We start from the raw sequence: 24,447 nt of genomic DNA on the forward strand, positions 1-24,447 counted from the left end.
CCACTAAAAATAACTAAGATTTGGAAAGCTTATTTTCCACATGAAAAAGAAAAAGAAAAAAAAAAAAGAAAACAAACAACAACAACAAAAAGGTAAGCACTCAGATTCTATTTGTGAAGCAAAGTGCTTTGTCTGATAAATAAATCTTATTAGAAAGCATGTATCAATATATGATCAACCTCTTAAGACAGCTCTAGGGCCAAACTACTTTCTAAGCTGCCAGCAAGCATTATCAAAGTCAATGAAAACCAGAAATAACAGTTGTCCATAATAAATATATCAATCAGTATTAAAGTCAAAGACAATCAACATACACAGCAATTCTTTCAATTAAAAATAAATAAATAATTAAAATCTTTTTTTTTTTTTTTTCAAGAAAGCTTAAGTTTAGATTAAAATCATGTAAAAACAAAATTGTCAGCCTTTGTGATTTTTTCCCTGGTGTTTAACTGACTATTGAATTTTATTATCTGTCTCTAATTATCTTCCATTTTCATAAAAGTATAATATCTTTCTGTTATGTTCTTTATTGGGCAAATTCTGAAAACTTAAGTGCAACTGACATGGATATTTATGGTCTTGTTAAAATGTAAACAGTGTTACTTCCTGCTTGTTTTACATTTTTTTTAGGAACTAGGGAGTAAGAATAAAGGCAATGCTTGGAAGAGAATAACGTAGCTTGAAAAAACAGAAAAAGCAGATTTTCCTGTGTACAGTGAATAAATTACAGAACATGAAACTAGAGTTATTTCACAGATTACTGTGAATGAAGAGAAACCAAAATATACAAACTCTAATATAGGTATCATATTATTTACATTGGTCTGTTAGCTTTATCCTGTTATTTGGTCAACAATGGAGAGCAGAGGTTTGAGAACTGTAACCAACTGAAGAAACTGAGGTCTTAACTTTAAGTGAGAAGTAATATGAGCTCCATCCAGTTCATTTAAGAAAATCTTACATAGAACATAGTTTCCCACCTGCATATCTATGTAGACAACGGGAATTCAATAGTGTACAGATAATGCCTGGCAGAAAAAAATATGCTGATAGTGCTAGTGACTTTTTGTCAATGTCAAATTCTGACTTTGTATAGGATATACATTTTAAACATTTAAATTAGTTCATGACTAAAAGAAATTATCCCAAATTAGTTAATTTTACATAAAAACTGGAAGGTTTGGGGATTATTTATTTTCTTTGCAAAATCTCCTTGAGTTTAATAGAAACTAGGAATTATAAATTCATTAACTTTTAAGAAACGTATGTGTTTGTTTGTTTTCCAGGTCAAGCTAGATCATTACAATGATGTTTTCTGGCCATTTAATTTACAAATATATAAGGAATAAATATTAATATGTGTGATATTAAAATCATGCTTCATAAGCTTTAATGCTTTTACAAAACATAAAACATTTATAAGTCTAGCTGCAAAAGCAGCTGTCATTTCCTAAAGCATGAGCAAACCCTAGATTTGTGCTCCTTAGAGCATGAGCAATTATTAGTATTGGATTTGTGTTTCTTGTCCCAGATGAATGAGGAACAGGATTGTTTTACATGTGTGTCTTTTACACTTTCCAATATTTAGCTGCTCTAACATTGCATCAGAATGACTGGAAAATACACAAAACAGTACATAATACAGATTTGCTATACAAAATTCACTATAGATTGATTCTGGAGAGATCTATGCAGACAAATGCATTGGACTGATAGGTAATTTCCTATTGCCCTAACCTCTAAATTTAAGAATCCTGATGACAATGATACTTCTAAACATTGGTTGTCAGTGTATTCACAATACCCGAAAGAAAAATTCCAGTCCCCTGTCATTTGTCCTGACAAATCTCTTGGTATGTTTCACAGAATTTCTGTAGATATTTGCTTGTTTCAGTTAATGTTATAGAAAACTGCAGATATCTTGAAGCTAAGCTTAAAATAAAGGTTCAGAAACCAAAGCAATGATTGCATCTTTTTTTTTTTCCCTAATCTGAAACAGTTGTGATGAAAATAGAGAAAAGTGGCACAACATAGCTCGTCTTTTCATTTGAAATGATGAACATAATAAATTATATTTTTAGACATTTTATACTCACATTTTTATACATTTTTATACACACATTACCACATGAGGCGTTTTTGTTACTCCATGTCTATTTTCTTTGGGGTTTCTTCTCAGAAACTAGTTTTCATTTCTAAAGAACTAACATCTCCATGTACATTGAGTAACAACTTCATTCTTATTTTATTAGTCCTAACTGATTTTTTCCATTACTTCTCAAATAAGTTATCTATCATAAAAATATTAACAATACTTTTAGAACCAATTATCTGCTGAGCATTTTTAAATAGTACCTTTTTTCTTATCTTTTTTTTTTTTTTTTTTTTTTTTAATTTTCAGGTATATTAATCTGAGGCATCCATTAGAAAAGTTATATATATATTCTTTTATTTTCAAATATTTTAATTCAATACTACAGTAACTGGGTATATACTATTATTGTAGAAGACTAACTTACTTTGGGGAAGGAAACAATTTTATTTTTCATTTTTGTTATTAATCTGACATTGAAACACTGTATGGTTGTAAAATTAAAACTACTATTGAAAACATATTCTGTTGTCTTCACTTGTGCTATCCCTGTGATTTACTATAATTCTTCTCCAACATTGTTTTAATTAATAATCTATTTGAATCATCATTTATTAGGAGCTCTCTTAGAAGGTAAACACAGTCTGAAAAGTCACTGCTTGTGGAAATAAATCCATAATGACAGCAAGATATAGAACCCTCATTATCATCACATTGATTTCAAATGAATGTTTCTCTTGTCGGTGTTCTTTTAATTGGAATTAGTATCATTACAATGCTAATCAATTACTGTATTTTGATTTCAAATTCTGTTCTCTCCATCTGCCCAGTTACTGTAAAAGGGTTTTATTTTATTTTTCTACTCTGAGAAGCTAAATTGGAACAGATGCTTAGTTTCTAGAATATAAGCCATCAGAAACATATGGCCAAATTTGTAAGATTTGTTATATCATGCATCAAGATCAGTCCTATTATACTGCAATGACATTTTGTCATAGTTAGATAATTAGTAGGAATAGTTAAAAATAATTTTTAGACATATAATTCCAAGACTTCTGCAGTATGCAATTTACAATTTTATTTATTCTCCACTCTTGGTGGTCACTACATGCTCTACAAAGGATTTGGGAAATTTAAAAAAAGATAATAGAGCAGGAGGTGTCCTGTGGAATCTCAGTTGTTGCTCTTATCATTTGAAGAACTATGCATGCAATAGATCTTCACAAAATTAATTCTTTAGAGTTCCCAGTCACACTGCATTGAGCTGTTAATTTTAAGGAAGTTTTCTATACAATGAGAAACTATACATTTAGATTTATAGGTTTATGGTAGCGTCATGACGTCCTGACATATTCTTAAGATTTATTTTTCTATTTTTCTTCCCCTCCAATTTTCTTTTTTGTTTTGCAAGTTCACAAGTACATACTAACTGTTGTTAGTTATGTGTCATATATTTGGAGGGTAGGGGGAGGGAAGGTGAAGGACGTGTCTGAAGACCATCTGTTCCTTTTTTTTTTTTTTCTTCCTCCTAATCTCAGAGTGCAACCATTGTAAAAAGAGTAAGATAGAAGTCTTAATGCGTTCCAAGGAAGGCTCCAAATAACTATGAGAATTCATTAAAAATAGAAACAGAGTGACGCTGACTTCCAATTACAGAATAAAAAGGCCCATCCTATGGAGGAAACAGAGCTGACATCTTTCTCAGGATGCCTAATAATTCACTATAGTTTTAGCCAAGCAGATTCACTTTGAAGAGGTTTTGGCCATCTTTTCATTTTTAAAATACATTTAGTTTAGTAGACAGATTAAAGTAACAATTTTGTGTACTTCCACAACTGTTAATGAGTCCAAAGTCTGAACATTATTTTCTATAAACATTCAGTATGTTATAAATGAAGTCTCATCTCAATCTGAGAGTTAAACAAGTACTGAGTAATATTTATAAAAGGAATATTTATAAAAGGTATAAAAGGCAAGTAAACAGCGCTGGGTGTGTGGGGAGTCTACGCTCCACCAACACGCACACACGAACATCAAACATTAACATTGCTTTTACATACTAAGCCTGAGTATACCTATACATATGTACAATCAGAAAAGGTAACAAACAATCCTTTAAGTTCCATGACTTAGTCTCCATTTTCTATTCCTTTTCTTGATTACAAACAAGTCTCCATTTTCCATTCCTTTTTAACAATATGTCTTGCTTTAAGTTGTCAAGCAACTTGGTCTTCAGGCCTTATATATCCCATTCTTCCCGGATTGAAGAAAAGCATATCCATCTCCTTTTCAAGGCCAATGAGGCCTGGGTCAAAAGGCATGTCCAGGTCAGCAGGGGACATAACAGCAAAAGCCTTCGATGGCTGTAGCAGCAGAGGGGCCGATGGCGTAACAGTCAGATCAGTAAACAAGCCCACAGCTCCCTCACGTCTGGCAAACCACGTTTGTGATTGTGGTCCTACAGGGCTCTTTAAGGCCTCAGAGATTGCTCGTCAGGTGTCAAGCAATCCCACTGCAACCTTGTCGTTTTTAGTAACAGAGTCCCCCACCTTGACCTCAATTTGGTCCCATGTTTCAGGATCATAAACTGTTAATTTAAGAAATTTATTGTTAATAAAGGGAATAAGCTCTAAGGTTACCAGGATATTTTTTGTTTCTAAGGGCATATGAATCCCCATAGCGTGCAACTGCTTACCTTTGGCCAGTGAGGGACAGTTGTGTGCATGGGTCCGATTCTCTAAGCTTGAGCTCCGGTGCGCCTATTTCCAGCTACTTTCAGTACAAGCTTCTTTGAGCAGTTTGCTGAGTTTGGCCAAACCTATCTTCATGAGGCGATCAATGTCCCTGTTCCTGTCCTGGTCCCTGTTTTGTTAGCCTGTCCCTGTTCATTCCTTTTTTGTTTTTGTCCCTGTTCTGTCAGCCTGTCCCTGTTCATTTTCTTAATGTCCTTGTTCGTTTTCTTCTTGTCCCTGTTTGGGCGCCATTTGTGGCGTAATGACCACATGGACACCAGGGTTCTTTTAGGATCAGTAACTGCTGCTACTTCATTGATGACATAACTTCATCTCTCTCTTACTGAGGACCTAACTTCATCTCTCATATTGAGGGCATAACTTCATTAGCCTGTTGCCTCCCCATATTAAGGCAACATTCTCTCTTATACCATTCGCCCCACAGTAGTACTTTTCCACTCATTATTCATTGGTCAAACAGCTGTGCCAGCCAACCACAAACACCCAGGAACCCCCATGCCCCAACGGCCGGAGAACCAGCAACCCAAGACGGTAAGGCGTCTGCTGAATCACCCTTCTTTGTTCCCTCTAAACAATTTACATTCTTGATGGCCTCATCGTTAAGAGCCCATTGTTATCATCAACCATGGGGCTTGTCGACCCCCATGGCCACACTCCCGTTTTAATATCAATAAATTTTTTATTGTTTGTTTTTTTTGTGGGCTTTTTTTTTTTTTTTGCTTTGTCTTGTTTGTTGTAACTATACTGCTAATTTATTCATTACACAATAATATTTGATTTTACTATGTTTCCAGATATTAACATCCTTTTTGTTTGTTTGTTTGTTTGTTTTTTCCTCATAATAGCACTGCAGTACTGGGGTGATGCATAAATCCTACCTAGGTCCAATAGCAATTTAAAAGATTGTCCTAAAAGATTGTCTAAATCAGATATTAGATTAGAACTGACACTATAGTAATGTAGAGCTGTTTCTTCAAAGCCTGGCTTTATGTGTTGCAGACCCCCAAAATGTGTCCTCATCCCACCGCACCCCCAAGAATTGCTTGAATGATCTGCTAATATGCTAAATATGTTGAAATTAAGTTTAAAATGAAGAAAATATATGAAAATCTGTGAAAATGTACTCTATCAAAGAATAAAACATCAAGTATTTAATAAACTTGAACTTAAATATTTTAAAAATACTAGCCTTCTCTATTTCCCACCAAGCATGTTCTAATTCTGCTCTGTATGATGCCTATAGTTACTAATACTAGATGAGAAACCGAGGTTATTAACCAAACATATTTATAAATAGGCAATTAGATATTGGTTTACACTCTTCCTAAATTATTACTTATTTCACTTTATCTTTTAGTATTTTAATCTCTTAGCTTCATAAACTATGTTTCACCTTATGATTTTGAAAATCCTGACCATAACAGCAGTCATATTTTTATATGATGTTCAGGCTTTATGTGAAATTAATAGCATGTACATAGTATTGCATATTAGTATTTTGCTGTGCAAAAACTATGATTTATGTAGAATGAAAAGTGCCATGAAACTAAGAATAAAATATATCTGAAAATATATAATTTTATATTCCAAACAAATCAGTTTCCCTTTAAAATACACAAAATGTGAAAAAATATTACATTACAAAATATGAATATATGAATATATGTGGTATTTTACATATATATATATCAACAGCATTGATATTTATCATCTGATAGGCTTGTATTTAACAATACTCAGTGAGAAATGTCAGTCAACAAGTCAGTTCTCTTTTGCAAATATAAAGATATAATAATACTTGTCCATTATGTTCTCCAAGTTGCAAATAATTTTAATACAGTTACAAAGAGCACTACTATTTTAATTTCACTGGTAATAATGATATTATTGTGTTCAAGATTAATAAGTGAGAATTATTTGCAAAAAAGATAACTTTTATTCACTGAATTTGGTATCAATGATTTCTTTTAAAAAAATCCCCTGTCCTGGTTTCAGTTAGAACAGAATTAATTTTCTTCCTAGTAGCTGGTGGAATGCTGTGTTTTGGCTTAGGATGAGAAGAGTGCTGATAACACCCCGATGTTTTAATTGTTGCAGAGCAGTGCTTATACCAAGCCAAGGACATCTCAGCCTTTTGCTCTGTCCTGCCAACAGGCAGGCTGGGGGTGCAGTAAGAGCTGGGAGGGGACAGACCCAGGACAGGTGACCCAAACTAGCCAAAGGGGTATTCCATACCATCTGACGTCATGCTAAACAATATATAGGGGTGGCTAGCCGGGGGGAGGGGGCCGGACTGCTCGGGGTTAAGCTGGGCATCGGTCAGCGGGTGGTGAGCAATTGCATTGTGCATCACTTGTTTGTACATATTATTATTACTTTCCTATTATCACCATTGTAACATTATTGTTATTAATGTTATTATTATTTTGTTATTATTATTTTCCTGTCCTGTCTTATTAAACTGTCTTTATCTCAACTCACGGGCTTCACTTTCCATTTCTCTCCCCCGTCCCAGAGAGGGAGGGGGGAGGGTGAGCGAACGGCTGCGTGGTGTTTAGCTGCCAGCCGGGTTAAACCACGACATCCCCTCTTGGAGATTTTTTAGCATCACTTTTTATAAAATTTAATATATATTTTTCCTTCCATGGACTAAAAATTAATACACATAAATGTACACATAAATGTATGTGTCATAATTAATTTAATTTAGTAAATGTATCTATATATGGAAAAATAGATATGTATTAGGTATAAATATATGCATAAATACAGTCTTAATTTTATGAAGTTAAGGAGCAAAAGTTTCATCCAAGTTAATACATTGTTACTATGGAGACAATTCTGCATGTTTGTTTTAAAAGCTACAATTTTCAATTAACAATTTTATGGCTTACCTATTCATAACAGCTTTGTGGCTTGTTATGCAGGATTTTCCAGAATGGCTATTTATTCCAAGAATACTGTAATTATCCACTGCAACAAAAGCAATCAAATGTCTTTGTTTTTGAACATAGGAAGTATGCAGTATGACTGATAGTTCATAGAAGAGACACATAAGGATCAGGATGAGCTGCTTAACACAAAATGTGTTTTATTTCTTTTCTGAAATATTTCACCATGTTTTACATTCAGGGAAGACATATGTAAATGGAGTAACTAAATTATGAATTATTTTAGAATTCTCAGATTGTTATTTGAAGCTGTACTTTCAAATTTATTCTATGGTCCAAAAGAGACCTGTAACCTGTTTCTATTCCATGAACATTTTTACTCTATCATCTAGATATCAGCTCATTTTACAAAACAAGAATCTATTTATTCTTCTTCCTCTTCACAATCTGCTTTTTTTTTTTTTTTTTTTTTTTTTTTTTTTTTTGGGGGGGGAGATTACTTCATATTAGTTTTAGCAAATATATCTTTAAAATTAATTAAAATGGCAAAAGTCATGTGCGTAACATTGTAACCGATTTATGTCAGTTTGAATTTGCTTTTGTGAAGGTAAAGATATTTTAAATAGATCTTGAAATGAAAATTTGTGGTTTCAGGATCCTTTATTAACACAGGAAACAACACATCTGAATCACATTCGAATTAGAATTCTTTTCAATATTGTCCTAGAATTTCCCTTGACACAATTAGAAATCTATTAAAGACCTAGAACACTGAAGGCTAAATAAGTCTCGTTGGAGTTCTGGGATGTGTGTATTTTTATTACTATTTTTTTCCTTAGTGATTTTATATAAGACATATAAGTCCGGGAGGGTGAAGAATAGTGAAAAACAAAACAAAACAAATACAGCACACCCCTCCCTCCCCCCAAAATTATCCAACTCTAAATATTTAAAATTTTAAGTGTTGCAAAAAAAAAAAAAAAAAAAAGACAAATCAACTAATATGGTTACACAGAAGAAATCCTGATGTGGGTGTTGTAATTCAAGTAATTTTGGTAATTAAAGTAATATTTGTAATTAAAATTATATCTTTTTTCTTCATAGTTCACATTTATATGTTATGCTTCTACAGAATAGTAAAGAAATAATACCAAAAAAGAAAAAAAGAAAAAAAGTTAATAACTAATATTGCACTATATAACCTTATGGGGCTCTCTTGTAGCTATCCTCCTGGATAATTTCACAAAACCTTCACAAAACCTTTCAGTAATTTGCATCTTAGTATCATCCTGATATTGTACAAAACATTCTGCAGATAAAAAAGAAGCATTTCTCACTAGTTAATACATTTTTCTTTAATGTCATTTTAAATTTTTGTTTCTTGTTGTTTGTTTTTCCACAGATGCATTTTCTATGAAAATTTTAACAGATTTTCTGTTTTATTTTATAGGACAGAAGTATTAAAAATGAACATAGAAATTACAACTTATAGTAATGATTGGTGCTCTTTTATCTTCATTTCAAGCTGAACAGTAAGGTTAAAACACAGAACTGCTTCTTCTAAGCTCTCTTTTATTTTGTCTGCATTTCTGTCATTATTTAGAAATTAATTTTATTTAAATGTTTGTTCTTCCCCCTGCTTCACAAATAGAAGTCATTATTCTGTTTCAGAAGAAGTCATTTTTCCTTCTCATTATTTCCATAATTTTCTTTTTTTGCCTTCTGTCTTAAATTGTTTAAAAGTGGTCAAGCCATGGATGTCATGGGGGAATTCTATGAACAAAGAGGGGCTGGTGGGGAAAGTGAAGCTCAAGGGCACCCAGTATAATTTATTGAACTTCATTTTCACCATCTTATTTGCTGGTTTATTCATTTCCTGTAGACATGTTATTTTAGCCAGTATTTTTTGCCTGAAGCAAGAGACATCTAAGAAGGAAATATGTTGAGTAGAATAACTGCTGATTTGTAAATCCTACATCTGTATTTACGACTTTTTTATTTATTTACAAATGAAACACTAACATTGAAGACAATTAAAAAAAATGGGAATTGTCATACTTTTTCTAGGTTTAATCAACCTTGTATTGCAAAGTCTTAGGAATTTTCAAAGGAAAAAAAAAAAAACTATTTCTAAAACTATTTATAGATGAAAACTCAGATCTTATGTAAAAGATGATAATATCCAAATATAATTCACCCAAAAATGAATGTTCTTAATCTACCTCTGTGTTTCCTCTGTAATTTTTACTTTCTTATATAAGGTATATGAATCTAAAACCTGGATATTACATATATATATATACACACATATATATTTTGTGCAGGACTTAATTTGTGTCCATGAAACAAAATCAATATAATTCTATATTGATAGAATTCAATATAATTCTACAAGTACTTATATTAAGATACAGTATTGCAAATTGTCAGGTCAGGTGATAGAATTTCATTCCTTTAAGTTAAATTGATGATAAATGATTAATTCATTTTATAAAAAAATAACATAAAAATGACTTACATCTTAATGCCTATTGAAGGTTTGCACTGAATTATCTGCTATTTGTAGATTTTATAAAGACACTTCTGGTATACTTGCTGGTGAAAGCCAGCTAATTTCATTCCCACTTTACAAAATGTAATACTTTTACTAAGAATGATATGGGTTTGACATCTTTTTTTTTTTTTTTTTTTTTTTTTTTTTTTTTTAATAATGCAGACCACATTGGAAGATTTTTAATTAACCTGAATCCTCATTCTACTTCGTCGATACTATTTATTCTGGTGAAAATCTTTCTTTATTAAAAAGGCCCAGTAACTTTCTTCCTTGTGACAAGAACTGTATAAATAAATAAGAATTTAGTTTCAAGAGACTTAGAGAATACTCAGTTTAAGATGTTATTTTTACAATAAAAAAGTATTAAACCATCATATAATGCTATACTATGATGACACGAGTTGTTTCCCCTCTCTTCCACTTTACTAATTGATTGATTGATTGATTCAATGATAATCATTGTTTACCCTCATAAGTGTAATTTCGTACAACTCTCCTATCACAATAGGGCTAACCTTTTTACCTTTTATGTTGAACATATAATAATGGAGTGTGACAGGTATATCAGTAATTCATGCTGACTCATATTTGAAAGGTATTTGATGAAAGTACTATACTGGCTATTCATTTAGATTTACTGTGAGAATTATGATGACTGGTGAGAGAACAGGATTTCATATGAAGGTATGAAGGTGAGTTTTAGTACTTCACTCCGAAGTTACATTTTTAAATGTGTTCTGAAAAATTCTGAAATCCAACAGATAAAATTCTGTGGCTGACAAGAAATACTTTAATGGATTCTGTTCATATTAGTTAATTTATTCTTTCTACATACCATCTTAAGAACTCTTCTTCTAAAGATACCACATCTAGACATGTTTAAGTAAATACTTATTTTGTCAGGACATTTTGCAAAATTTCTGGCTAAATGACATTCTGTGATCAAGGCATCTCATTAATAAGGCAGTAGAAACAAACAAACAAATATTTACTACTAGCCTTAAAATAATGTGTGAAATGTATCTTGGACTTCTTCGGCACCTTAACCAATTCCTATGAATGTCTTCCAATTTCTCAAAAAAAGCATGCTAAAACAACACATGGAATTCTCCCAGTGAGAATAGTAGTAAAATGACTGTGACCTAGAGAAAACCAGGTTCTAGGCATCTGTTGTACATCCATGCACTGTATGTTGCAGTGATATAATTATTGCAAGTATACAAAAATGCATGCTCAAGGTCTTTATTTCTCCAGACATAATTTGGGTCTTCTCTTGCTTCACTTCTAAAGACTCACAAGAAATGTATATTCAGTATAAATGGTGTTTCAGGAGAGTCATGCTGTTTCTTTGAGTACTATACATTTTGCTATCTATTTTTCATAAAGTCAACACATACAGTCTCCGTGTTTTAGTCAGCAAGAAGGAATGATTGAAAAGCAATCAACATGAAGATTTTTATAGGAAGCAAAAATGTATTTATTGAATTTATTAATTTAGTTCCCCTTTTATAGAAAAATATCTTGGAATAGTTAGCTAAATGGACTGAAAAATATCTTAATAAATGAACCCATATTTGAGAATTATATGTAGTCTTGATTGCTTTTAGAAATACTAACCTAAACAGCAGATCTATTTTGGCTGTTACTGAGGTCTTACAATATTCCCCTATATTTTACTACTGTAAGTCTCATGCTCATCTTATGGAAAAAAAAAAATGTTTGAATATATATACACAAAATATTCAGAAGAATAATTCAGATTAACTTGCATCAGACTGTTGACAAGATAGAGGTAGAAAACATAATATGTATAGACAGTGAAATAGATTTTAAGAGGTAGAAGACTGCCTTTAAGTTACGTTAAATATTTTGAACCCCTCAGGTTATTTAAGGATATAATATGAGATTAGATCTTGGCATTCTCTAGATGAACTTTTAGTTGTACTTGAAAGATGACGACAATGTCTACTGGTCATGATTAGATTATATGACTAATGATGAACCACAAGTATCACTTAAGTAGGGCAAAAAATTAATACTGGCAATAGCTGCCACAGTAAATACGTGTATGCCTTACACTGTGTAGAAAGGCAATGACTCATACCTATCTAACCTCAGACACTTAACAAAGCTATGTAATTTGGGAGAACAGTTATCAAGACTCTCTACAGACAAGGCAGAAACCTAGCTGTCTCCAGCTGGTGATTCAGCTCACTGAAAGTATGAATGAAGGTGAATACATGATTGCAGAAAACGGGGATCCTGTAAGTAACCAGTAATTTGTTGTATTATAGACAGGAGGGAAACATGACTGATGAAAATCATTGACAAAAATGTAATAATATTTGAAAAATACAAACAGTGCATAGGGCATGTTTTGATAAGCATTCTTTATTTTATTTTATTTTATTTTATTTTATTTTATTTTATTTTATTTTATTTTATTTTATTTTATTATTTTATTTTATTTATTTTATTTTATATTTTATTCTATTCTATTCTATTCTAATCTATTTATTTTATTCTATTCTATTCTATTCTATTCTATTCTATTCTATTCTATTCTATTCTATTCTATTCTATTCTTTATTTTATCTTATAGGAAAACCCTGTTACAAGTTTCCCACAGTATCTCTTAAAGCTACGAAGAAAAATATGACTGCTCTGAACCTAGGGCAGAACATAAGACTATTGCTTCATGGAAGGTAGAGATTTCTGTAACTCTTTGGTTGGTATCTCTTAACTTCAGGACCTACTGTAAGTTATGCAGCGTTCATGTTGATATTTGAGGTAGCATATATGTTTGTTTTTAAATATTAAATGCTGAAAGATATCTCTAGGCTAAGTGGAGAAACAAATAAAGCTCTCATTGTCATGCCATGGAAAAAAGACAAAAAATTGAAGTAAGGAGTTAGGTTAAAATTGTCATAGAAAACCTTTTTATAAAATTAGTTCTCTGACAGATGCAATATGTTTGTTCTTGAATAAAAGAATTTCTTTACAGTTTTTAACTAATACAAGAAAAATCTGAAGTTACAATTCTGCTGTGTCTATCCTGAATAAAAACAACTACTATTATTGCATTATGTGCTGTAAAAGAAAAATACTCATACTTCATTTCTATCCAGCAACAATTATAAAGATACATAGTAGGAAGTATTATTTTATTGCTTGACATGCTTTGAAAAAAAAAAAAAAAAAAAAAGTAAAACCCACCATTACTATTCAGGATGACAGACATAGAAAAATGTAATCTTAAAAGAAAATGTCTATTACTGTAGAAAGATCTCATTAAGTAGTTTTCATTAGTTTGCATGAAATAATCACCAGACAATAACTTAGCTCATTGTATTATTTTTCTCACAGAAGGTGGCAAGCCCAACACAGTGAGATATTTGCATTAAAAATATCTCACTGATAACTGGGCATCAAGGCTTCCATCCAGCAGAGCCAAAGGACAAGATTTCTAAAGCCAGTGATACTCTCCCTTAACAGGAGAAAGAATTTCTACAGAAATTGGAGATAGCATGCGTTATTTTTACATCCCTAATATTTTTAACCTAGTACTAAATAACATTTTGATAACAAAGATTTGACCCAAGAGCATGAGACAATGTAAATAGAGAATGTATTTATTATTCCATATAAAATATGCTCATTTTATTGATTCAAACCGATAACCAGTACCCTACACACTGTTTAAAATGTATAATTTTTTAAATTGCATATTGGATGGCACTAGTATTTATTCAAAATCATTTTAGTTATAAGCATATTTTTGTGACTAGAAGTAATTGGAGCAGAACATATTTAGTGCTTCACTAACAGTATATAGAGCTTTTTCTATTCTGTTAGAGTATACTTGAAAGCTGTTAGACTATTTGAAAAGTTTCCACGTCTGTAAGTGTTTAGTTTCCCTACTGTTGTGGAACATTTATGTAAAAGGTGTTTTGTCCACCTTTGGTCTTTTCAATTATTTCTTTTATTTCAAAGGAGATTATTATAAGCATAAAAATCAGGACTTAAAAACATCTATCACATGCTCTTATCAGGCAGATATCAGGTTTAAAGAAACATGTATGTATATACAGTTATTTGTCTTAAGATAACAGAATTTTAAGACAGATCACAGACATGTATTATTTTACTGTCATAGCACTTTAAAAATAACTCTTGTATGGGACAGCAAGCTATCAGAAATGGTAAACAGTTGTGTACATTTCCTTATGTTCTATAAGATTCAGACTGTACCCAGTAAGGGGAATAATTCAGCTATGTTCTTGTATCATATGGCATTTGAAATATATCTTTGGAAGAAAAACACCCCTTAACTTGATTTTAAAGCTTTAGGATGTTGTTAGACTTGGGAAAAAATACTACTAATAATAAAAAACACTGATTTTCGTGGTGTTCTTGATATATTGCAATTAAGTATATTAATTCCTACTAGCATAGTTTATATTTGTATCTCAGTTTATACTGAGACATGAAGACATAAATAATTTGTAACTCAGGAATATGCTAGGCATATTTCTTTTACACTGCAGAGTTTCTGTTTTGCACATATATTCAAAAGCACTGAAGAGAAATAATAGCCATATCCCAGACAGGTGAAATCAGCTGCTGTCAGCTGGCATCACTGGGGAGCTATTTTGGGGAGTTTCCATGGGGAGTTATCAGGGATCTTCCTGATCCAGTCTCTTCAAACTGTAATTTTCTTACAAATAGTATTGAACACATTATATACTGCATTGCTGAACAGACTGGTATTCAGGGATATATTCAGGGCTGGTTTTAAGCAGAAAGAAAACAGAATGCTGCCTGGGACAGAGTAGTGCCAGGGACTATAGGAAATTTAAGTTTCTATGCAGGAAGAGAGAGAATGAAAAATCTGAGTAAAGACCATTATTTTATCCCTGTTTATGAGATAGCAGCATTTGATTCTGTCAATGCTGTAAATCATGAGCTAGTTTTCCCTAAACATATTTTGAACAATACGTTAAAATCTTTTCAATTTTACTGCAGTATAATGCTAATTTAAATACTACAGATTAGTAAACATCATAAGTAGGAAACGACTTATTTAAAAAAAATGAACCTCTGACCTAACACTAACAAGTCCTCCACTAAAACATATTGCTAAGTTCGACATCTTTTAAAAACCTCCAGGGATGGTGACTCCACCACTTCCCTGGGCAGCCCATTCCAATGCCTCACAACCCTCTCAGTAAAGAAGTTCTTCATAATATCTCACCTAAAACACTCCTGGCACAACTTTAGCCCATTCTCCCTTATCCTGTCGCCAGGCACGTGGGAGAATAGACCAAACCCCACCTCGCTACAGCCTCCTTTAAGGTACTTATAAAGAGCGATAAGGTTGCCCCTGAGCCTCCGTTTCTCCAGGTTGAACAAACCTGGCTCCCTCAGCCACTCCTTGTAGGACTTGTTCTCCAGGCCCCTCACCAGCTTTGTCGCCCTTCTCTGGACTCTTTTGAGCTCCTCGATGTCCTTCTTGTAGCGAAGGGCCCAAAACTGAACATAGTAATCAAGATGCAACCTCACCAGAGCCGAGTACAGGGGGAAAATCACTTCCCTAGCCCTGCTGGTCACACTGTTTCTGATACAAGCCAGGATGCCGTTGGCCTTCTTGGCCACCTGAGCACACTGCTGGCTCATATTCAGCCAACTATCAACCATCACTCCCAGGTCCTTCTCTGCCTGGCAGCTCTCCAACCACTCATCTCCCAGCCTGTAGCTCTGCTTGGGGTTATTGCACCCCAGGTGGAGGACCCAGCACTTGGCCTTGTAAAACTTCATACAGTTGACCTCAGCCCATTGGTCCAGCCTATCCAGATCCTCCTGCAGAGCCTTCCTATCCTCGAGTAGATCGACACAGGCACCTAACTTGGTGTCATCTGTGAACTTACTGAGGGCGCACTCGATCCCCTCATCCAGATCATCCATAAAGATGTCAAGCAGGACGTGCCTTTCATAAACCCATGCTGACTGGGCCTGATCACCTGGTTGCCCTGTAAGTGCCACGTGATGACACTCAAGATAATCTGCTCCATGAGTTTCCCTGGCACTGAGGTCAAACTGACAGGCCTATAGTTTCCCGGGTCTGCCCTCCAGCCCTTCTTGTAGATGGGCGTTATGTTTGCTAGCCGCCAGTTGACTGGGACCTCCCCCAATAGCCAGGACTGCTGATAAATGATGGCAAGCCACTTGGCCAGCTCCTCTGCCAGTTCTCCCAGTATCCTCAGGTGGATTCCGTCTGGCCCCATCAACTTGCATACATCCAAGTGCCATAGCAGGTCACCAACCATTTCTTAGTGGATAGTGAGGGCCACATTCTGCACCCCATCTCCTTCCACCAGCTCAGGGTACTGGGTATCCAAAGAGCAACTGGTTTTGCCGCTAAAGACTGAGGCAAAGAAGGCATTAAGCACCTCCACCTTTTCCTCATCTCTTGTAACTAAATTCCACCCCCCCATCCAGTAAAGGCTGGAGATTCTCCTTAGTCCTCCGTTTTGCATTAATGTATTTTTAAAAACATTTTTTGCTGTCTTTGACGGCAGTAGCCAGACTGAGCTCCAGATGAGCTTTGGCCTTCCTAATTTTGTCCCTGCACTGCCTCGCAACATCCCTATAGTCCTCCCTAGTGGCCCGCCCTCTTTTCCAAAGATCCTAAACCCTCTTTTTCCTCCTAAGCTCAAGCCACAATTCTCTGTTCAGCCAGGCTGGTCTTCTTCCCCACCAGCTCGTCTTTGGGCATGTGGGGACAGACTGCTCCTGTGCCATTAAGAATTCCTTCTTGAAGAGCGCTCAGCCTTCCTGGACTCCCCTGCCCTTCAGAACCATCTACCAACCAGTGTCCTGAACAGTTGAAAGCTGGCCCTCTGGAAGTCCAATACAGTGGTTTTACTGGTTCCTTCCTGATTTCTCCAAGAGTAGAGAACTCTACCATTTCATGGTCACTCTGCCCAAGACAGTTTCCAACCACCACATCTCCCACCAGTCCTTCTCTGTTTGTGAAGAGGAGGTCTAGTGGGGCACCTCCCCTGGTAGGCTCACTAACCAGCTGTGTCAGGAAGCTATCTTCTACACTCTCCAGAAACCTCCTAGACTGCTTTCTTTGGGCTATGTTGTACTTCCAGGATATATCTGGGAAGCTGAAGTCCCCCACAAGAACAAACGCTGATGATTTTGCAACTTTTGTCAGCCACCTGCAGAACTCCTCATCAGTCTCCTCATCCTGGTTCGGCGGTCTATAACAGACCCCCACCAGGATGCTTCCCTTGCTGGCCTTCCCGCTGATCCTAACCCATAAGGACTCAACCGTATCACTCCCAGCCTCAAGTTCCACAACATCAAAACTCTCTCTGATATAGAGAGCCACACCACCACCCCTTCTGTGCTGCCTGTCCCTTCTGAAGAGCCTATAGCCAGACATTGCAGCACTCCAGTCATGAGAGTGGCCCCACCATGTCTCCATGATGGCAACCAAGTCGTAGCCTGCCTGCTGCACGATGGCTTCCAGCTCCTCCTGTTTGTTACCCATGCTGCGTTCATTAGTGTAGATGCACTTCAGTTGGGCCATTGCCTTCTCTCCCAGCCTTGCCATTGTTCCCCCTGGCACAGCTCTAACAAGCCTTTTTTCAGCCCCGTCCCTCTTCTTACCTAGTTTAAAGCCCTCTCAATGAGCCCCACCAGCTCCTGGCCTAGGATCCATTTTCTCCTTAGAGATAGGGACCCATCTGCGGCCATCGGGCCGGGTGTCAAGTAAAGTGCCCCATGGTCAAAAAAAACAAAATTTCTGTGTTGGCACCAGCCTCTGAGCCACGTGTTTATCAGGTGGGTTTTCCGTGTCCTCTCTGTACTCCTTCCTGCCACCATAGGGATGGATGAAAACACCACCTCTACTCCCACTTCATCCACTAACCGTCCCAGTCCCCTAAAGTCCTGTTTGATGGTCTTCAGACTTTTCTCTTCAATGTCATCACTGCCAGCCTGGACTATTAAAAGAGAATAATAGTCAGAGGGGAGAACCAGTTTGGGAAGCTTTCTGGCAATGTCCCTGACCCTGGCCCCAGGGAGGCAGCAGACTTCCCTACGGGTAGGGTCAGGCCAACAAATAGGGCCCTCTGTTCCCCTAAGAAGGGAGTTGCCCACAACAATCACCCTTCTTTCTGTCCTGGTGGAGGCAGTCCTGAGGGGTGGAGTCAACTTCCTCGCCCTAGGCATCCTCCTGGGTAGACTTTCTACCTCTTCCTCAGCTACTGGTGTCTCAAGCTCCAGGGCCTCAAACCTGTTGTGTAAAGGCACCTGGGAAGGTGGGGCCTGTAGGAGGGGGCATTGCCTGCAATGTCGAGCAGGGACCTGTCTCCATTCCTCCTCAACTCATATGTCCTCTGCCCGACAGCAGCAGGGCAGGGGGTCCACCCCCATTTGGGGGTCTCTCTCCGGTACGTGTCCTTCAGCCACGCAGGGAGTTGCTCCCCAAGTCTATCTCCCGCTCACACTCCCTGATATCCCTCAACCTCTCGACCTCCTCCTTGAGTTCTGCCACAAGGCAGACCAGGTCATCCACCTGCTCACACCTCATGCACTCAGTCTCTTTGCCCCCCACAGGTAGTAGCAACACCTGCACCAGGAGACCTGAACTGCTGCAGTTTTGAGTGGACAGTCGGTCTGGGTGTGTACAGACTTCCTGGAGAGGGCACTGTGCCTGGTGTACACCATTGCAGCTGAGCTAGCGGTAGACCGCCGTTAGAGGAGGTATTCGTATGGGCGGGGGGGAACGCTCTGCCCTGCCTGCTCACCCTGCCTGCGCGAACTGCTGCACTAACTGCCGCGCAACTCCCTTCTGACGCGCCACGCCATGTTTGCCCGTCCTGCTCGCCGCGCTCCTGTTCGTTCGCACTCCCTAGGGGCAGCTTTTGAATGGCTGGGGAGGGGGTGCTCCTGGCTCTGAATACGCCTCCTTCTCGCCTCGTTCACCTCCCTCAGGAGGGCTGCCCGGTCCTGGCGGCTCCCTCGAGTGGACTCAGTGATGGAAAAATTAGCCCTGCTTGCCCGATCCCCGGCTCCGCTGCAGAACGCGTTTGTCCCAGAGCCAATCGCCTCGGCAAGATAACACACAATCTTGTCTGCTGTTTCATTGTCGTGGTTTAACCTGGCCAGCAGCTAAACACCACACAGACCCTCCCCCCTCCCTCTCTGAGATGGGAGAGAGAAATGGGAAAGTGAAGCTCGTGAGTTGAGATAAAGACAGTTTATTAAGACAGGAAAATAATAATAACAATAATAACAATAATAATAACAATAATAATAATAGTACTACTACTAATAATGTGTACAAACAAGTGATGCACAATGCGATTGCTCACCACGCGCTGACCAATGCCCAGCCTAACCCCGAGCAATCCGGGCCCTCCTCCCCCAGCTAGCCACCCCTATATATTGTTTAGTATGATGTCAGGTGGTATGGAATACCCCTTTGGCTAGTTTGGGTCACCTGTCCTGGGTCTGTCCCCTCCCAGCTCTTGCTGCATCCCCAGCCTGCCCGTTGGCAGGACAGAGCAAGAAGCTGAGACGTCCTTGGCTTGGTGTAAGCACTGCTCTGCAACAAATAAAACATCGGGGTGTTATCAGCACTCTTCTCATCCTAAGCCAAAACATAGCATTCTACCAGCTATTAGGAAGAAAATTAACTCTGTCCTAACTGAAACCGGGGCATTCATAAACTATAGTTTTTGTAAAATGATAGTAAAATGAAAAAAGGAAAAGATACCAAACTTTTTTTTTTCAAGAGAAGTAAAGATTTATACTTCTGCTTGTCTAATTTGTGATCCATAGACATAGTTTTATTACTTTTTTTTTTTTTTTTTTTTTTTTTTCTTTCCCCCCATAATGTGGCCGATTTCTGGCTATATTGGGGAAAGTTAAGAAACTGGCATTGTCTTTTCTGTTTAACATAATGAACATCTTTTCTTCACTTTTGCCACAGCACAGATGAAAATCTAGTAAAGCAAGGTCTTTAACAACTTAAAAATTGCCCCTGACATTATCTTATCAGTTGTATCAGGCCTTAAATGATACAGACTAGGAAAATCTTTTGACAGAGTGGGGCAGGGTATTTGTAAAAACAGAAAGAATTTTAAATCATTTTCAGAGACATAAAATAGCATAGACTGTACTTGCCCAGAGCCAAACTGTTGGATTCTTTAAGTTCAACCTTTTTTTTTTCTTCAAGGTTAAGGTTTGATTACTGAACAATATAAAGTGCATTGACAGTATAGATTAATTCCCTAATACACAAAAGTGTACAGAATATCTCATACTGTGCTTTAGATCAGCAGCTTTTTGTATGCTTTTTCTATGCTTTTTAAGTAATAAAGCATACAGGGATATATGATATTCATGAACATGTCAGCTAAGCTTTGTAAAGCCTAAGGATGTGTATAAATCTAAGCAATGAGATGAAAGGAGCCTTTTAAAAGTGCCACGGAAAAATTACATAAAATGTTACTGTAGTCAGTGTTAGAGGAATGTTTTTACTTTTTTTTTTTTTTTTTTTTTTTAACATTTGAATTAAAACTAAACATGAAATAATAATCAGAATCACAAAAATCACAAGACAAAATATTATGTTGATGAAAGCTGAAAAAGCATAATTTCCTGACAAAGGTTTAAACTAACGTCACTAAATTATTAATATTCTAAAGACATAATACAAGTTTGTATAAATAAAAACTGAAATCAATAGCATTATATTAAATTACAGCAATGGGTGGTCAAGATTTTACTTTCTTTTTGTAAATGTTGATTTTTCAGAGAAAAATCTACTCACAGGTCTTATTCTGTAAAAGTAATATCTTTTGCTGCTGGAAACAAATCATACAACAAAGGACAGCAACGAAAATCAATTGCACACAAAAAGATGTGCATAAATAAAAGTTTTCTAACTTAAATCTTCATTTGTTATAAAAAAGCATAGTTTAAAATTATGTATCCCAGCTTGTTTTGCATTTTTTGCAAAAATATTATCATATATGAAGAAGAGCAGAGATGCATAAAAAAATGAAATAGCTGAAAGAAATAAAGCAAACAGTAAGAAAAGCAAGAGTGTCAGTAGCCAGTAATAATCACAGTGAAAGGGAAAGATTCTTGATCATTCTAGAGTGTTGCTTTGAATTTCAGTTAAAATCATAGTTTCAAAGGAGTACATACATTTAGAGTCTAAAGGAAACAAAACAATGTTTAGAATGTACATACAACATACTCAGAGACAGGCCTAAATACTCAACTCTATTGATACAGGCAATATTATTTCATTTCTTTTCCAATAATATGATGTTTTCATTAGAAGGAAAAGAAATTATTCTTTTATCCAGTGTGTCTTATTCTACCAACATTCCCTGTGACTATTTTTTTATATTTTTATGTTTCTATATTTCTATTTTTATTTTATATTTATATTCAAATTATATTTGAAAGTGTAATAGAACCCACCATCACACATAGACCCCCATAGAAAGATATGATTTAAAAAAAAAAAAAAAAAGTTTTGCAGGATTTGTCTGCATATGGGATATAAAAGACTGGAATGTTCCATTTACCAAAGGCCACCACCATTGCCATTGGTTCCATTTAAAATGGGTGTTCACCTGAAAAATGGGTGTTCACCTGAAAAAATACTTAGTTAAATTTTATTAAGGGCATCCCTGAAGTATCCCTTTCCATTGTCTACAAGTTGACCCTTCTGTTATATAAAAGTGAATTTAATATTTTTAATAAAGATGAAAATATTTCCTAAAACCAAGTAAAATAAATTACTTTTTTTTTTTTTTTTTGATTGATTATAGTGTCGTTTATTTATTTATTTATTTATTAGAAAATTTATCTATCCAAAAGCTGGATATAGAGTGGTACATTCCCATAGCTGTATTCCTATAACCTCAGGATAGACAACCATCTGGTACTTCCTGGCTAAACATGTGCCCTTCACAGAGATATTTTGTGATTATAGATGGTGTCTTAAATATTTGTACTCATGTCCATCTGTTCATATGGCATTATGCCTATGTGCAAGTCAGTTTTTTTCATGAGGTCACTGGTTCTGGACATCAGTGAGCGTAGATTAGCAGTCTAGATAATAATACTATTGCCATATTTTTTTAGTTGCACATAAAATTCTGTCTCAGTGACATTATTTTTGTGGTAGGTTGACAAGCCACTTCATATATAATTGTAGAGTGATGACATTATACCTTCAAATCAGTAGATGAATACTCATGAAATTCTTATAAGAGACGATAAAATACAATAAATAGACAATATACTATACTGTACTATATATAAATAGACAAAATACTATAAATAGCCAATAAATTCTCTGTCTTCTTACAAAAGACAGAGTATTCTGGTGATAAAAAAATGTCACTTCTACCTATAATCCATCACATGTTATTATTAGCTGCAATCAGGTGTAGGCCTAAAGAGAAACATTTTGAAAGAATGCTTGTACTGGCACTAGCTGGGATGAAGTTATGAAGTCAACTTTCTTCATAGCAGCTTGTAAACTACAGTATTTTACGTGTAAGGCTAATACAGTGCTGATAACACACTGGTGGTTTAGGTACTACCAAACAGTGCTTACAGTGTCAAAGCCTTCTCTCTCTCCCTAACTTCCCCAGAGTTAGGCTCCAAGTGGGCAAGAGGCTGGGATTTGATACAGCCAGCACAGCTGACCCAAACTAACCAAAAGGTTGTTCCATACTACATGACATCATGCTCAGCAATAAAATCTCAGGGAAGGAAGGAAGGAGGGACATTTGTGGTTATGGTGGTTCTTACCAAAGAAGTTATGTATGCTAAGGTCTTGTATCCCAGGGCATTGGATGCCTTTCTGCCAATGGTAACTAGTGAATTAATTTCTCTTCTTCCTTTTTTAGCATGATCAGCTTTTTTCTTTTCTTTTGAAACTTTCTAACTGCATGAAGTTCAACAAGGCCAAGTGCTGGGTCCTGCACCTGGGGCGCAATAACCCCAAGCAGAGCTACAGGCTGAGAGTTGAGTGGTTGGAGAGCTGCCTGGCAGAGAAGCACCTGGGAGTGATGGTTGATAGTTGGCTGAATATGAGCCAGCAGTGTGCTCAGGTGGCCAAGAAGGCCAACGGCATCCTGGCTTGTATCAGAAACAGTGTGACCAGCAGGGCTAGGGAAGTGATTGTCCCCCTGTACTCGGCTCTGGTGAGGCCGTACCTCGAGTACTGTGTTCAGTTTTGGGCCCCTCGGTACAAGAAGGATATTGAGGTGCTTGAACGGGTCCAGAGAAGTGCGACGAAGCTGGTGAGGGGCCTGGAGAACAAGTCCTACGAGGAGCGGCTGAGGGAGCTGGGCTTGTTCAGCCTGGAGAAAAGGAGGCTCAGGGGCGACCTTATTGCTCTCTACAGATACCTTAAAGGAGGCTGTAGCGAGGTGGGGTTTGGTCTATTCTCCCACGTGCCTGGTGACAGGATAAGGGGGAATGGGCTTAAGTTGCGCCAGGGGAGTTTTAGGTGAGATATTATGAAGAACTTCTTTACTGAGAGGGTTGTGAGGCATTGGAACGGGCTGCCCAGGGAAGTGGTGGAGTCACCATCCCTGGAAGTCTTTAAAAGATGTTTAGATGTAGAGCTTAGGGATATGGTTTAGTGGGGATTGTTAGCGTTAGGTCAGAGGTTGGACTCGATGATCTTGGGGTCTCTTCCAACCTAGAAATTCTGTGATTCTGTGATTCTGTGATTTCTCTTGATCAACAATTCTTTTCAACTTCTGTTTTTCTCCTTTGCCCCTGAGAAAGAGGAGTGAGTGAAAGACAGGGTGAGTGTTTAGCTGCTGTCTGGGTAAACCCAACACAATTCTAATATAGCATTTGTAGACAGAAATTTTAGTTAGAAGATCTAAATTTGAAGAATTTATTAAAATCCACATGTCAATAAGTGACAGCTTGAAATACAGTAGTTTGAATTTCATCTTCAGACCATGTCCAAGGTCAGAAAAGTTTACATTCCAATAAAACAGTACAAATTTCAGATAACATCTGACTTTTGATTTGCAAGCACTCTTTTGAAGTTGTGGAAATACTTTGTTTTTCAGCAGTGGAAGATAAATT

General features: G+C 36.3%; 1 long non-coding RNA gene across 2 annotated transcripts in view; it reads left to right on the forward strand.

Annotated features, from left to right (window-relative positions):
- The first annotated feature begins 12,124 nt into the window (after positions 1-12,124).
- Positions 12,125-24,447, forward strand: part of LOC309878088 — a 29,178-nt gene continuing 16,855 nt past the window's right edge. For both annotated transcript variants that reach the window (XR_014317479.1, XR_014317480.1), the window contains exons 1-2: positions 12,125-12,554; positions 12,893-12,995. This is a non-coding gene — a long non-coding RNA (uncharacterized lncRNA). The remainder of the gene's footprint in view (positions 12,555-12,892; positions 12,996-24,447) is intronic.

This window comes from Aythya marila, assembly GCF_965140915.1.
Source record: "Aythya marila genome assembly, chromosome: 4".
NCBI lineage: Eukaryota > Metazoa > Chordata > Aves > Anseriformes > Anatidae > Aythya > Aythya marila.